This window comes from Oncorhynchus mykiss, chromosome 19 (genome assembly GCF_057628025.1).
Source record: "Oncorhynchus mykiss isolate SJ-2025 chromosome 19, ASM5762802v1, whole genome shotgun sequence".
Taxonomy (NCBI): domain Eukaryota; kingdom Metazoa; phylum Chordata; class Actinopteri; order Salmoniformes; family Salmonidae; genus Oncorhynchus; species Oncorhynchus mykiss.
The window spans coordinates 29,929,614-29,943,784 of NC_143040.1; positions in this window are offsets into that span (position 1 = coordinate 29,929,614).

Sequence of the window (14,171 nt, forward strand, 5' to 3'; positions counted from 1 at the left end):
CTCTGAATGGATCCTTATCTTTCCCGGGTCACTTTTGAGTATAGTAGCAGAACCACTGAGTTTGAGTGATGGGAACAGAGTGAGAGCTAGGCACCTGCTGCAAAGAGGAGCTTCATGGCTATTCTCAAGTCTTTGACGGCACTAGGCATTGGTGAACCAAATATGGATTATGGCACTTCCTGTATGAGCCTGAACTTTGCCAAAAAAGACCATCTACTAGAGAAAAGAAGACCAATATGTCAACATACTCTAGGTTAAAGGCCTACTAATGAATTTGAAAAACAGACCGCCCTGCCACTTGGTTTGATATTAAGATGGAAATGTTATTTTTGGGGAGAGGGGCTTAGTTCAGTCAGTAGTGAGACACTACCACTTTGCTGAGGTGAAAAGGTATGTTTTTGTCTAACCTTAGGAAAATATATACATGTAAAAAGTTATTCAACCTTGAGCTCAATAAATATTTACAAACGATTGCATTAAATTGTACCCTTAGTTGCATCCTAATACCTATTGGTGCAGTATCAACTGCTAAAAATGAATTTCTATGGCAACCCATTCCTGAGAACGTCTGTCAGAATCCCCACAATTTCATACACACAACAGAATGATGCACACGCATACACACTGGGAGAGGTTCCAAGGAGTGCACTCATCACCAGGTGGTTTGGACATCATTGCACAGCGGGAGAACCATTCCTCAGCCATCATTAAACATTCTACAAAGGAGAAGTGTTGGAAAACAACTCCATGTCCCCACCGTTTAGATAGAAGGGTCTAATGATTAGACGATAATGAGACATGGCACATACGTAACTTTCCTTTCCTTTTTGTAATGGCATGGGAATAGCATCTCGTGTACTTGTACATCAAGCTGCCTCATGCTACAGAAACACACATTTATTTTAATGTTACGTAATGTTAATAAATTATTATTATAGATTATAATTTTAATATCAAATCAAACTTTCTGCCACATGCACCGATTCCAAGTGTAGACTTTACCGTGAAATGCTTACTTAGAAGCCCTCAACCAACAGGGCAGTTCAAGAAGAGGATATTTACCAAGTAGGCTAAAATAAAACGTAATAATAAAAAGTAACAATAAAAATAACAATAAGAATAAAAGTAATGAGGCTATATACACCGGTGCCGAGTGCAAGTTGAGGTAATCTGTACATGTAGATGGAGGTTAAGTGACTATGCATAGGTAACAAACAAGCAGCGAGTAGCAGCAGTGTACGGGGGGGGGGGGGGGGGGGGGGTAGTCTTCATGACTGTCTTGGTACATTTGGACCATGATAGTTAGTTGGTGATGTGGACACCAAGGAACTTGAAACTCTCGACCTGTTCCACTACAGCCCCGTTGATGTTAATATGGGCCTGTTCGGCCCGCCTTTTCCTGTAGCCCACAATCAGCTCCTTTGTCTTGCTCACATTGAGGGAGAGGTTGTTGTCCAGGCACCACACTGCCAGTTCTCTGACCTCCTCCCTATAGACCGTCTCCTCGTTGTCAGTGATCAGGCCTTCCACTGTTGTGTCGTCAGCAAACGTAATGATGGTGTTGGAGTCGTGTTCGGCCACGCAGTCGTGGGTGAACACCGAATACAGGAGTGACTAAGTACACACCCCTGAGGGGCCCCAGTGTTAAGGATCAGCATGGCAGACGTGTTGTTGCCTACTCTTACCACCTGGGGGCAGCCCGTCAGGATGTCCAAGATCCAGTTGCAGAGGGAGGTGTTTAGTCCCAGAATCCTTAGCTTAGTGATGATCTTCGTGGGCACTATGGTTTTGAACACTGAGCTGTAGTCAATGAACAGCATTCTCACATAGGTGTTCCTTTTGTCCAGGTGAGAAAGGGCAGTGTGGAATGTGACTGAGATTGCATCATCTGTAGATCTGTTGGGGCAGAATGCAAATTGTAGTGGGTCAAGGGTGTCCGGGAGGATGCTGTTGATGTGAGCCATGACCAGCCATTCAAAGCACTTCATGGCTACCGACGTGAGTGCCACGGGGTGGTAATCATTTAGGCAGGTTACCTTTGCTTCCTTGGGCACAAGGACTATATGGTGGTCTGCTTGAAACATGTAGGTATTACAGACTCAGACAGGGAGAGGTTGAAAATGTCAGTGAAGACACTTGACAGTTGGTCCGTGCATGCTTTGAGTACACGTCCTGGTAATCGGTCTGGCCCAGCTGCTTCGTGAATGTTGACCTGTTTAAGGGTCTTGCTCACATCGGCTACCGAGAGTATTATCCCAGTCATCCAGAGCAGCTGGTGCTCTTGTGCATGCTTCAGTGTTGCTTGCCTCAAAGCGAGCTTAAAAGGGCATGTAGCTTATCTAGTAGGCTCACGTCACTGGACAGCGCAAATTGAATATTGTTAAGGCTTCTGTTTTATCTCACATTCTCTTGGGGCGGCAGGGTAGCCTAGTGGTTACAGCGTTGGGTCAGTAACCGAAAGGTTGCAAGATCGAATCCCTGAGCTGACAAGGTAAAAATCTGTCATTCTGCCCCTGAACTGTTAACCCACTGTTCCTAGGCCGTCATTGAAAATAAAAATGTGTTCTTAACTGACTTGCCTAGTTAAATAAAAAAACACCTCTTGGCCTCTCTCTCTACCTCTCCCATAGGTATTCATTCATGTAAAGTGTGACAATCATACCTTGTTTCACTGTCAGGTAGAGTCAAGACTGTCAAAGCAATGCCACTTTTCACATACATACAGAGGGAACATAAAGCAATCAGATAGTATAGTCTGGTAATTGCATGTTTTCTTTTACATCCAGCTAATTACCACCAGGGGTCAGGGATGACGCTTAACTAAAACCACCACCTGTATGTGTCCAGGAAGACCCAAATGAAGGGCTTGTATCACTGATTGGCATGGCACCTCTGCGCTATTGTTACTGTTATGTTTGAGTGGCAAACCGTCAGAGTTAACCACCCACCTTGTATCCCGTCAACATTCTCCTCATTGTACAAGATGCCCTGGAATACACTCTGGGAATTTAGCTAAATACCGCCAGCCTCTCGGAACAGTAGGAGAGAAAGCGAATCAGACCGGTTTTAATAGCGGAGGCATTTAATGAACGAGCTGGGAGCTCATTTAAATGCAAGGCACTTCCTGGCACATTCCAACTGCGTATTCTTTGAATACATTACGCATTAGGTGTAGTATTGTGTGTGAAGAGCACTTGCTAAGACAATCCGTCAAGTTCATTAGGGGTCGTCTGCCTGAAGGAATTTGGGGGGAGGAGGGGTTATACATTTTTCTAAATACTGCCTCTCAGTGTGTGTCTCTCCGATGGAGTCGGAGATGTGCACTCGACAGGTAATGAGATCCTTGCCTCGGGGTTGGTCCGTGGTTGGGTCTCAATCACAATGACTGTATTCATAAAGATGGACAGGCCCCTGTGGCCTAAAGAAGGGCCTTGGTCATTCGCCTGGCGAGTATACTGCTGCCCCGTTGCCATAGAGATGGCACAACTTTCAGGAATTCACCTGGATGTATTGAATGGAACACATTCTGCTGCTCTGACTGGCTGCAAAACCTTCAAAACAGCAGAACGTCTGAAAAGTCCCTTATAGAACTTCACAACAACAGTACCTAGGTAGTGATCCCAACTCACTCTGAACATGTAGATTTTTTTGCTATCAGGTTTGTTTGAAATAATAATTTCAGACTATAATTCATCACTAAAATGTTCAAAATACAAATCGATGACTCCTTTTTGAAACAGCATCCATTTGAATAAAATAACTTCCAGGCTGCACTTAACAACCCAAATGTAATTTAATTCATTTATGGTTCAAAAGTCACGTTGGAAATTATCTCTCGTCACACTCAAAGCGCCGTGCATGCAGACAGCGGCTATAAGAAGACTGAAAAGACTACCTTCAAATTATTGAGCACATTGAGATACCAACTGACAAAGTGATTGCCTGAGTGCAGTCCATTTAAAATGGGAAGAAAAGAGAAACATGTCATGGAAGAACACCCCAGGTGTGAAACCTAGGCCTACCTGTTGGTGAGCTGTATCTTGCAGCCTTCTTGCATCATAATATACAGCACATTAGTATTTTTGTTCCTCCACATCGTGTTTAATAAAAAAAGAAATGCCCATGAAGCACCAAACACATACTTTGCCTAGCCTACAAATGACTGTTCTCCATATTCCTTCATCTTATCCAGAACGTCAGCAAGACATTAGCACGGATACATTTAAGTAATAAAAACAGCAATTGCCATAGATAAATGGCTGAATTAACTTAAGGCTCATTTTTAGACATAACTGCAATTTAAAATGTTCTTATTTGCCTAGGTTAGAACTAAATGGGAAAAAAGAGCAGTTGTTTAACTCTCCAATTGCATTCATATGACAGAGGAGGCAATGCTAATTAAAAAATGTACAATGTTCACATCAGTTGCAACTTACCCCCAAATAATATACCTTTGCAATAAACTGTGTTTGTTATCCAAGAAAATTAAAGTATGCATAGTTGTTTTTGCTTTCAATTTGTTTTCAAAATTATTCAGGGGCGGCAGGGTTACAGCGTTGGACTAGTTACTGAAAGGTTGCAAGTTCAAATCCCTGAGCTGACAAGTTCTGCCCCTGAACAGACCATTAACCCACTGTTCCTAGGCAGTCATTGAAAATAAGAATTTGTTCTTAACTGACTTGCCTAGTTAAATAAAGATAAAATACCATGGCAGTCGGCAAACAATTGTTGTGCCACCTACTGTGCTGGAATATACGATCAATCATGATCTGCCCAATTCTGTACTGCCATGAAAATAACATTCTAAACCAAATAAATCCCTAAACTTCTACCACCTCCTCCCCAACCCCATTAAACTTTATCCTATATTATTCTGAAACACTCCACCCTTCAACGTGGCATTTCTGCTTTCCACGACCCGAGTCTTATTGATAACATTACCAATAAAAGCTATTAAGTCCACTTTATTCATTATCAAAGTGTCCTTTGACACAGCACATTCATGAGCACAAGATTTCTGAACAGGCCTCAAAACCATGCCAGGCCTATCAGAAGCACCAGCCCCAGTAGGTCCACTTACAACAGGTACATCCATGTAAGCTCCATCAGTCCGCACTGTAGTTCCACCAATCTGGTTTTATGGCCTCTGCATACGATACATCATGACTGATCCTAGAGCCTCTCTCTGTACCTGGCATCCATCAAATGCTGCACTGTGTTCTCCCCCACAATTACAACACTTAACATTGCATCCACATTCACCGTAATCATGTGCTCCTCCACACTTGGCACATCTTTTCTTTCCTTTACACTGAGCAGCTACATGTACCATTCTTTGGCATTTAAAACACTGCAGTGCATATGGGACAACATCTCTAACATTGAAACTAACACTGCTGTACTTTTCCCAGCAAGACTTTCTCAAACCTCAGCATCAATGATAAGCTTTCACTTCTTTGTCCCTCTTTCCTACTGATCAACCTTTTGGCCTCAATCCCTCTGCCTCCCTTCACATTTTCTTAATATCATCTGTGGACATAGATATTGGGACCCCAGTGACGAATCCCCTTAACCTAGCATAAGCACCAGGTACATGGCTTTTAATCTTCATCCCATTAAGTTTCTACATTTTCAAAATCTTCCCTTGCTGAGCCTGGCAAACACACAATATTAACAATTTACCATTTCCAATGAACCATGCTAATTTCACTTCACCTGCCTCTTTCTCTACAGCATTAGTTAGTCAGATAGAGTGTAAATGAGGCCCTGTGGTCTCATCAAACAATATCAGCACTTTCCACTCCAACACATCACTACTCCTGCTTCCTACCTTGGCCCTCTTTGTTTTGTTTGCTAGACGAGCCACTGCTTTCAGTATCATGATCTCTTCTTCCTATGTCTTTCCACTACCGACCATTCCGGCTCTTGACCATCATCCGACCGTTCCATACTATCAAAACTGACACCCATATTGTTCCCATTCCAGCACAGATGTCGCTTCACCAACTTCTTCTCCATTTCAGCCTCACTACTCGCCACCATTTCCCATTAACCTCTTACCACATTTCTACAACAGCAAAACAAGATTCAACGATATCAAACAACTCTCACTTGCGGTCAAACAATCGGTCTCATTAGTTTCTAGTCACCTTGTTACACAGTTCAACCGAGAACGTGTCTCTCCTCCTCCAATCCACCATTTTCAAAATTCTAAGAATTTGTTTGCAGTTTAGCAGGTCCATCCAGGTCCTTTCAAACAAACAGGTGTGTGCAATTAGTTTGAGTGCAGGATCCAGTGATGGCTGGTGCATGGTGAAATCAGGGAGGACAGGCTCATAACGGCTGTAATTAAATCATCTAGTTTAGATGTTGTGTGCAGGGCCAGTGCCAGAATGAATCAGTTAGACAGGCATTTGATTTGGCATGTTTTTTTCACGGGACCACCTCTTTTTTTTAAATGGGTGTTATTGCAAAGACCATAGGTGGCTCGTGAGTTTCTAGTTTGGGGAAGCTTACAATTTATCCTACCATTTCTACCCGAACAGCGTGCCAGTTGTGATTATTTTTTATCTGCGCATTTGAATAATAACGTTTTCGTTTCTCAAAATCATTGTCACGTGGTTAATCATAATCTAAATTAAAATGATGAAAATATTTTAAAAATTCAACTAATGTGAGAGAACCAGCCTCTGCGATATGGACACATTGATACACTGAACAATTGGCGGTTAAAGAAACAAGCGCCTATAGGCCAACCCAGCAGTAGGCCTTTAACTTCCATCCTCAACTAAATAGAATACCTAGGCCTAAAGCCGACAAAATAAAAACAGTAGAAAATATCCTGATGAAAATACAGATTCTTTCAATCGCATTCATCTCTCTACCACTAGTGAGGTGTAACATTGTATCAAATCAGTCAACTGGGTCAGGCCTGAACCTTCGCTAGCGAATTTGCAACAACTATCTTATTCAGGCCCTCACACTTCCATCCCACCGACAGCGTCATTGCATTTTGGTACACCAGAATTACATTCATTTCCAATGAAACACTGTGTTTGCATTGAGGCAGTGCATTGCAGAGGCAGTTGCAGTGCGTTCGGTGTGGTGCATACTCTGGATTCTATCGAACGTATGAGTCAAAACTTGACAGAAATGGTAGCAGAAGGTGAATGTTGAATTTTTGTTGCAGACATACCCAGACTATTTTGAGCATTGATGCTCTCGGTGTGTCCGAGGTGTCAGACCAGTGAGCTCGGGACAAACAGCTGTTTCTTTAGGACGTTTCCACTGGATATATGGAATCATCAGGTCATGATATTTTGCTCTTTCACATCGAGGCTTGGTGATTAGCGAGGCCCGGAGAGTGTCGAAAATATTTTTCTAACACTGTGAGGAACTTTTGTCATTCACAACGTTGAGAAGCTCAGCTTATTAGTTGTGAGTTAAAATAATCAGAAATCAAATATCCCAAATGGGCACTTTCCTTCATTTGCACACGGCAGGCCAGGTAGGCCTACTTCTATGCGAGCTCAGGCGGACAGGAGCATTCGTGCTCCCGTTATCAGGAGAGAGAAACCAGACACATGCTCATTGCTTTACAAAGAGCACTCCAAAGACAATTAATACATTTGTAAATGCTGGTTATGAAATTAACCAAAACTTATTTCTCACAAGTGAAGCAGGTTGTGAACTCTGCAAACAATGAGAATGGCAAATGACTGTAGCCTAATTAATACAAGCATTAACAGAATGTATGTAACCAAATGATGTAACATTTACTAGGCCTACTTGTGACATGTAATGGGGAATTTATACAAATAAACAATACAAAGGGGCAAATAATTCACACAATGAAAGCCAACATATCTCTACCACACACCCCTCCCCTTCCTGTCTCAACATTTTAAAGTATTTTGAATGATTTGATTTCGACAGGAGTAATGATGTAATTATGCCAAAACAAACATTTACTTTAGGGGAAGCCAGCACGCGAACAGAGCACTTGACAACTTTCCTTTCCTAAGTGGCTGAAACCAGAGATCTGGTGCCCCCAACGGCCACTTCCCCCCAATTGTTGTATTTTTAAAAGGCACTTCTCTTTTCCCACGAGCACTGACTTTACTGATACATAGTTTGTTGGGGGGAAATATACTTGATACAATTGTAATGTGTTGTCTCACCTAGCCATCTTAAGATGAATGCAATCATTTTAAGTCGCTATGGATAAGAGCATCTGCTAAATGACTTAAATGTATTTACGAGATGCTCATGTCTCTGCCCTAACAATGGGAGTCTTTGTCCTAAAGGCAGGAATAAACCTATTGGGTTTATTCTGGACAGATTTTGGCAAGTGAGCACACTGGCTTCCGCCTCTTCCTCTGCAAGAAAATATCGCACTGGAAAAATTGACTAAGACAGCGACTAAAACAGACCAAAACAGAGCCCCTCTGTGTTACTATACGATGCTGTCGACATAAATAGTATGACATACCATGCTATTTCTATCCATACAGCATCATATACATGGTCTGCACATATTGAGACAGAGGGGCGCTGTTTCACTCGCTCGGGATACTTTATCAGAGCAAGACGCCTCTTTCTGTCGATGTGCCTCTCAGTCAAATAAATGATCAATATTTCAATATGTTTTATTTGGACAGGCAAAGGAGGTACAGCAGGGCGGGCCAGGACCCCTATAATGACTTCCCTGAGTGTAAGTGTGCATGCATGCAGATAATGTACAATTTATTTCTTTAAAGTTAGAAATGTCAAAAGAGAAGAGAGAATACTTCAAAATAGGAAAGGGTCAGTGAGGAAGAAACCTCGGCTTATTTTTGCCTCATCGCCTGTCACTCAGGCATAAAGTTTGGAAAAGTTGATTTTTCATCGCCTCCCACGCCACCTTCGCACAGCCCAAAGGTCCCCCGCCTTCTCTGCTTCCCTTCCATTGAAAATGAATGGGAAGCGGTGTTTCACCGCGCAGCACCTCGTGCTAGTGAACATGGGGCATTACTCCTTTTGATCTCCGCGATCGAAGCTGTCGCTCAGAGGGTGACGGCCAGGACTCATGCAGCGAGTTCCTCTCGCCCGTCTCATTAGATATGCGCAGCTAGATAAAAAGCTTGCCGTTGGCTATGTGCTCACTTGGCAACAGTTAGAAGGAGAGTAACAGATAGAAACTCCTGAGCCACTGGTAGTATGGTAATTTATCTAATGCAGATTAGAAAGTAATTGCTAACAATGTGTACACATAATAAATCTTGGCCACCTACCGGTTGAAGATAAAGACTACAGAGACCTCCGGAATAGGGGGGCATTTTAAAGCTTCATCAACCGACTCCAATCCCTGCATATTTAGAGAACATATTCAGTTGTCCATCTGTAAATGCTGTTCCTCAATTTCCAATGGCAGACTTACATTTTGTAGTCTATATATGTAGGCCTTGGCTTAACTGACCTAATCTTCTTGTCTTTCTCTACTGTATGTCTTTGTTACCTATTGTGCCACTTCTTTCCAAGGTTAATATGCCTAAATGGGAGAGGAATTAATCTCGGGCTGAAAGAATCAACCAGTGATCACACCATCTTCACTAAAATATACAGTGCCTTCAGAAAGTATTCATACCCTTTGACTTATTCCACATTTTGTTGTGTTGCAGTCTGATTTCAAAATGGATTAAACTGCATTTTTCCCTATGCCATCTACACACAATACCCCATAATAAACCAAGTGAAAACATGTTTATACATTTTAGCATATTTCTTGAAAATTAAATACAGAAATATCAAATGTACATATTATATGAACACACTTTACTCAGTACACTGTGAAGCGTCTTTGGCAGGGATTACAGCCTCGAGTCTTTTTGGGTATGACGCTACCAACACCTGTATTTGGAGAGTTTCTCCCATTCTTCTCTGACCAAGGCCTAGAGAAGAGCCGGAGGCTAGCTCTAGGAAGAGTCTTGGTGGCTCCAAACTTCTTCCATTTAAGAACGATGGAGGCCCACTATATTCTTAAGGACCTTCGATGCTGCAAACATTTTTTGGTACACTTCCCCACATCTGTGCCTTGACAGAATCCTGTCTCGGCGCTCTAGGACGATTCCTTCAACCTCACGGCTTGGTCTTTGCTCTGACATGCCCTGTCATGTCAACTGTGGAACCTTATATAGACAGGGTTGTGCCTTTCCAAAACATGTCCAAATCAATAGAATTTTCCCCCCTCCAATCAAGTTGTAGAAACGTCTCAAGGATGATCAGTGGAAACAAGATGCACCTGAGCACAATTTCGAGTCTCATAGCAAAGGGTCAGAATACTTATGTAAATAATGTATTTCTGTTTTGTTTTTTATGCGGAAAAAATATATAAAAACCTGTTTTCGCTTTGTCATTATGGGGTATTGTGTGTATATTGATGGGGAAAACATTTCGTCCATTTTAGAATAAGGATGTAACATAACAAAATGTGGGAAAAGTGGAGGGGTCTTAATACCTTCCAAATGCACTGTACTTCCATTATTCTTTTTAACCCGTTACTGGTTACCTTCAGATGAGTCCTGTGGCATCTGTAGAGCAAACAATCGTGTTCATGAGAATCTCCCCTATTCACAATGGGGTCGCATTAGTTTGTAGCCCAAACGGTTCGGACACTACAATCAGAAGTTGGCATATAGACATTACCGATTTCAGATGAGTCCCCTGATACGTGGTGGTCGTAAAGCAAAATGGAGAACATATTCATGTTCGTGAGTCTCCCCTTTCCACAGAGGGGAGACCGTTCTGCCACTACAGATGTTTTTGTGAGAAGACCGATTTTCGGGATGTCTCATGGTCTGGCAAACACAGCTCTAGCTTTGCCACCTTTCACCGCAGATGCGGAAGTGCAACATCAGCCAATGCGGTGGATTAAGATACATCCGATATCAAAAATATCTCTAGTTTAAACTATATCTCTAGCTTAAATTTATGGATTTTGATGTTGTTGTTTTTTTTATGTTACTTATATTAATAACTCCAGGGGGTTTTAAACACTTATTGCACCCAGAGTGAATCCATTAAACGTATTACGTGACTTGTTAAGCACATCTTTACTCCTGAATTTATTTAGACTTCCCACAACAAAGGGGTTGAATATCTATTGACATGACATTTCAGCTTATAATTCATTTGTAAAAATGTATAAAAAAAAAATAAAAGAAATACAATACGTGGTAGTGTGTAGTAGGCCAGTAATGCAAAATGTGGAATAAGTCAAGGGGTGTTTATACTTTCTAAAGGCCTCATTACAAATCTATTTCGGAATTCTATGGACATTTCCTTGGACTTCATGGAATAGTGTCTGCTCTGACATGCACATCTTCAGTGAGGTTTAATGGTGGCTGGCATCCAATATGTTGCATTACCGCCCCCAACTGAACTATAGTATAGATCAATTACACTTTATGATACGTAATGGGAAAGTTGAACCAGGGAAAACAATATATATATATATACTGTTTATATAAACACACATCTATGTTTAATTACCCTACTAACTAACCCTATACTCATTAAAACCCATCATTAAAACCCATCATCTTATTCCACTACTCTAACCCTAGCACTCACTACTTTACATTGAAGCAAAGTGTCATTTCTTCAGTGTTGTCACTTGAAAAGATATACTCAAATATTTACAAAAATGTCAGGGGTGTACTCACTTTTGTGATATACTGTGTGTATCTGTTCTGGCACAGATCTACTATTCACAGGGATCCTCTCAGAATCCTTCACCCTTGATCAACCCTCCTCTAGTTTCTTCAAAGCCTCAGGATACGAAACCTTCGTGACCAACTCTGACCCTGACCACCTCAACATGCCTCTCTCGCACCGGACATGTCGGGTCCACAGCAACATGAGCAACCCTACAGTTGACACAGCTTTTTCCACGGAAACAAACACATTCCTCCGTCCCATATTCTCCTGCACACTTCCCACATGTTGGAATCTCCCTCCTACACACTGCTGTGACAAGCCCATGAAGGTGATACCTAGAACACCGCAGTGGATTCGGCACAAAAGCTCTTAACAGCATAACTCATATATCCTCACAACACCTTCTACCCCTCCATTTCACCTCCAGAACTCAAACTGGTGTCCGGCTCACCAATCTTCCTCGACATACCCTCTCCCTTGTTATTGCTAGCTTCAACAGATTCAAACCCATCCTCTGCCTCCCTCAGTATTTTCAATCTCTCTTTCCCTCCAATCCTCCTCCCTTAACCAATTACCTGACTGCTTCTGAAAATATTCAACTTTTCCAAGCCAAAATCTTTTTCTAGCCTCCGAGAAAGACATGCTAAGCCCTGTACTACCTCCACTTCAAATTCGGTCAGCCAATCTACCTCGGTGCCCGGTCGAGACCAGTCTGACATGCATTTAACGGCAGTTGGCATCCAATATGTTACATTACCGCCCCCAACTATAGTATAAATCCAATACACTTTGTTATACAAAATGGGAAAAATAAAATACAAATACATTTTTTATTACCCTACCAACTAACCCTACACATTAAAAACCCAATACACCATTTGACCCCATCTGTTCCTGCACCATGCAGTCGGCCTGGGAGGATGGGACACCACCACTCAACACACCCTGTAACTCTTCAAACCTCAAATACCCAAAAACTTTTCCCAAACTTACTGAAGCATATATCATTCGTTGGCCTATCCCTCTGTGCTGGCACAGATCTACTACTCACAGGTGTCCTCTCTGGATCCCTCACCCTTGACCCATCCTCCTCTACTTTCATTACTGCCTCAGCATATGAAACCTGCACTACTCTGACTCTGGTCACTTCAACCTGTCTCTCTCACACCAGACCCTTCCAATCCCCAGCAACATATGCACCCCTACAGTTGACACACACAACTTTATCCACATAAACTATAGAATCCTCTATCCCATGCCCTCCTGCACACTTTCCACTTCTTGGAATCTCTCTCCTACAATGCTGTGACATGACCATAAACGTTGCACATGAAACAGCACAGTGGATGCGGCACAAAAGCTCTAACAGGATAACTGATATATCCTAACATGACTTGTCGGGTAAAGACTCAAAAAGGACTGGCAGTGACTGTTTCACCACCGGATCTGCGTCGCACCAAACGGCAGGCATCAAACACCAGGAATCTTCAACTGCAATTGCTCTAGCTCCACACTTAACGCTACCCCAGAAAACACACCATTCAATGGTGCCCTCTTCCTAAGAGCAAAGCAAGAAACGGATCTTGACCCAAGTTGCGTGACACGGAGTACCCTTCTCCCTCTGGCCAGAAGAAACACAAACAAACATCACAAGTCCACTACAGGTTACCTTCACAGACTCATGTGCACCCAACTCCTTTCTCACCCACCCTGAAACCATAAACGGATCAGCCAAAAAAAAGGATCCACTTTCTCTCAAAAGTGTCACTCCTACGGGACCAGATTCTTCTTTATCATGTCTATTGACGCCAAGCTCGGATTCCCAGCTCTTCACCACACCTTCCTCCTCACTTAACTCACACCCTTTCACTTCAATTTCACCTCCAGAGCCTGGTCTGGCACACGGCTCACTCGGTTTGCACTCAACACCAATCTGCTTCGACACCCCAACTCCATGTTTCTCGCCATCTTTCTCAAATTCAACCTCTGCTTTCCTCATTCTCTTCTCCCCCCATTCCACCTTTCTGTGTCCCTGTCCCAATATTATGCTTCTCCGGACTTCACTCGCAACCCATATCCCGACGTAACTCCATCTCATAATCATCCTGCCCACCTCCGAAACATGTATTCTCCAGGTGCCAACATTTTGAGAGCATCTTCCCAATATAGCTACAGTCCTCTTCATTAGCCTTCCTTCTCATGTGACTGCAACACATGCAATGGGTTTGGGCTGAATTGGACACAGGTGGACGCCAATCAAGTTGTAGTGACATCCTAAGGATGATCAAAGGAAATTGGTTGCACCGGAGCTCAATCTGAAGTGTCATAGCAGAGGGGTGGGAATACTTATGTAAATGAGATATTTCTGGATTAACATCCAATACATTTGCTAAAGTTTCTAAAAATGGGATTTCACTCTGTCATTATGGGATATTGTATATAGATGGGTGAAAATAAAATGATTGAATCCATTT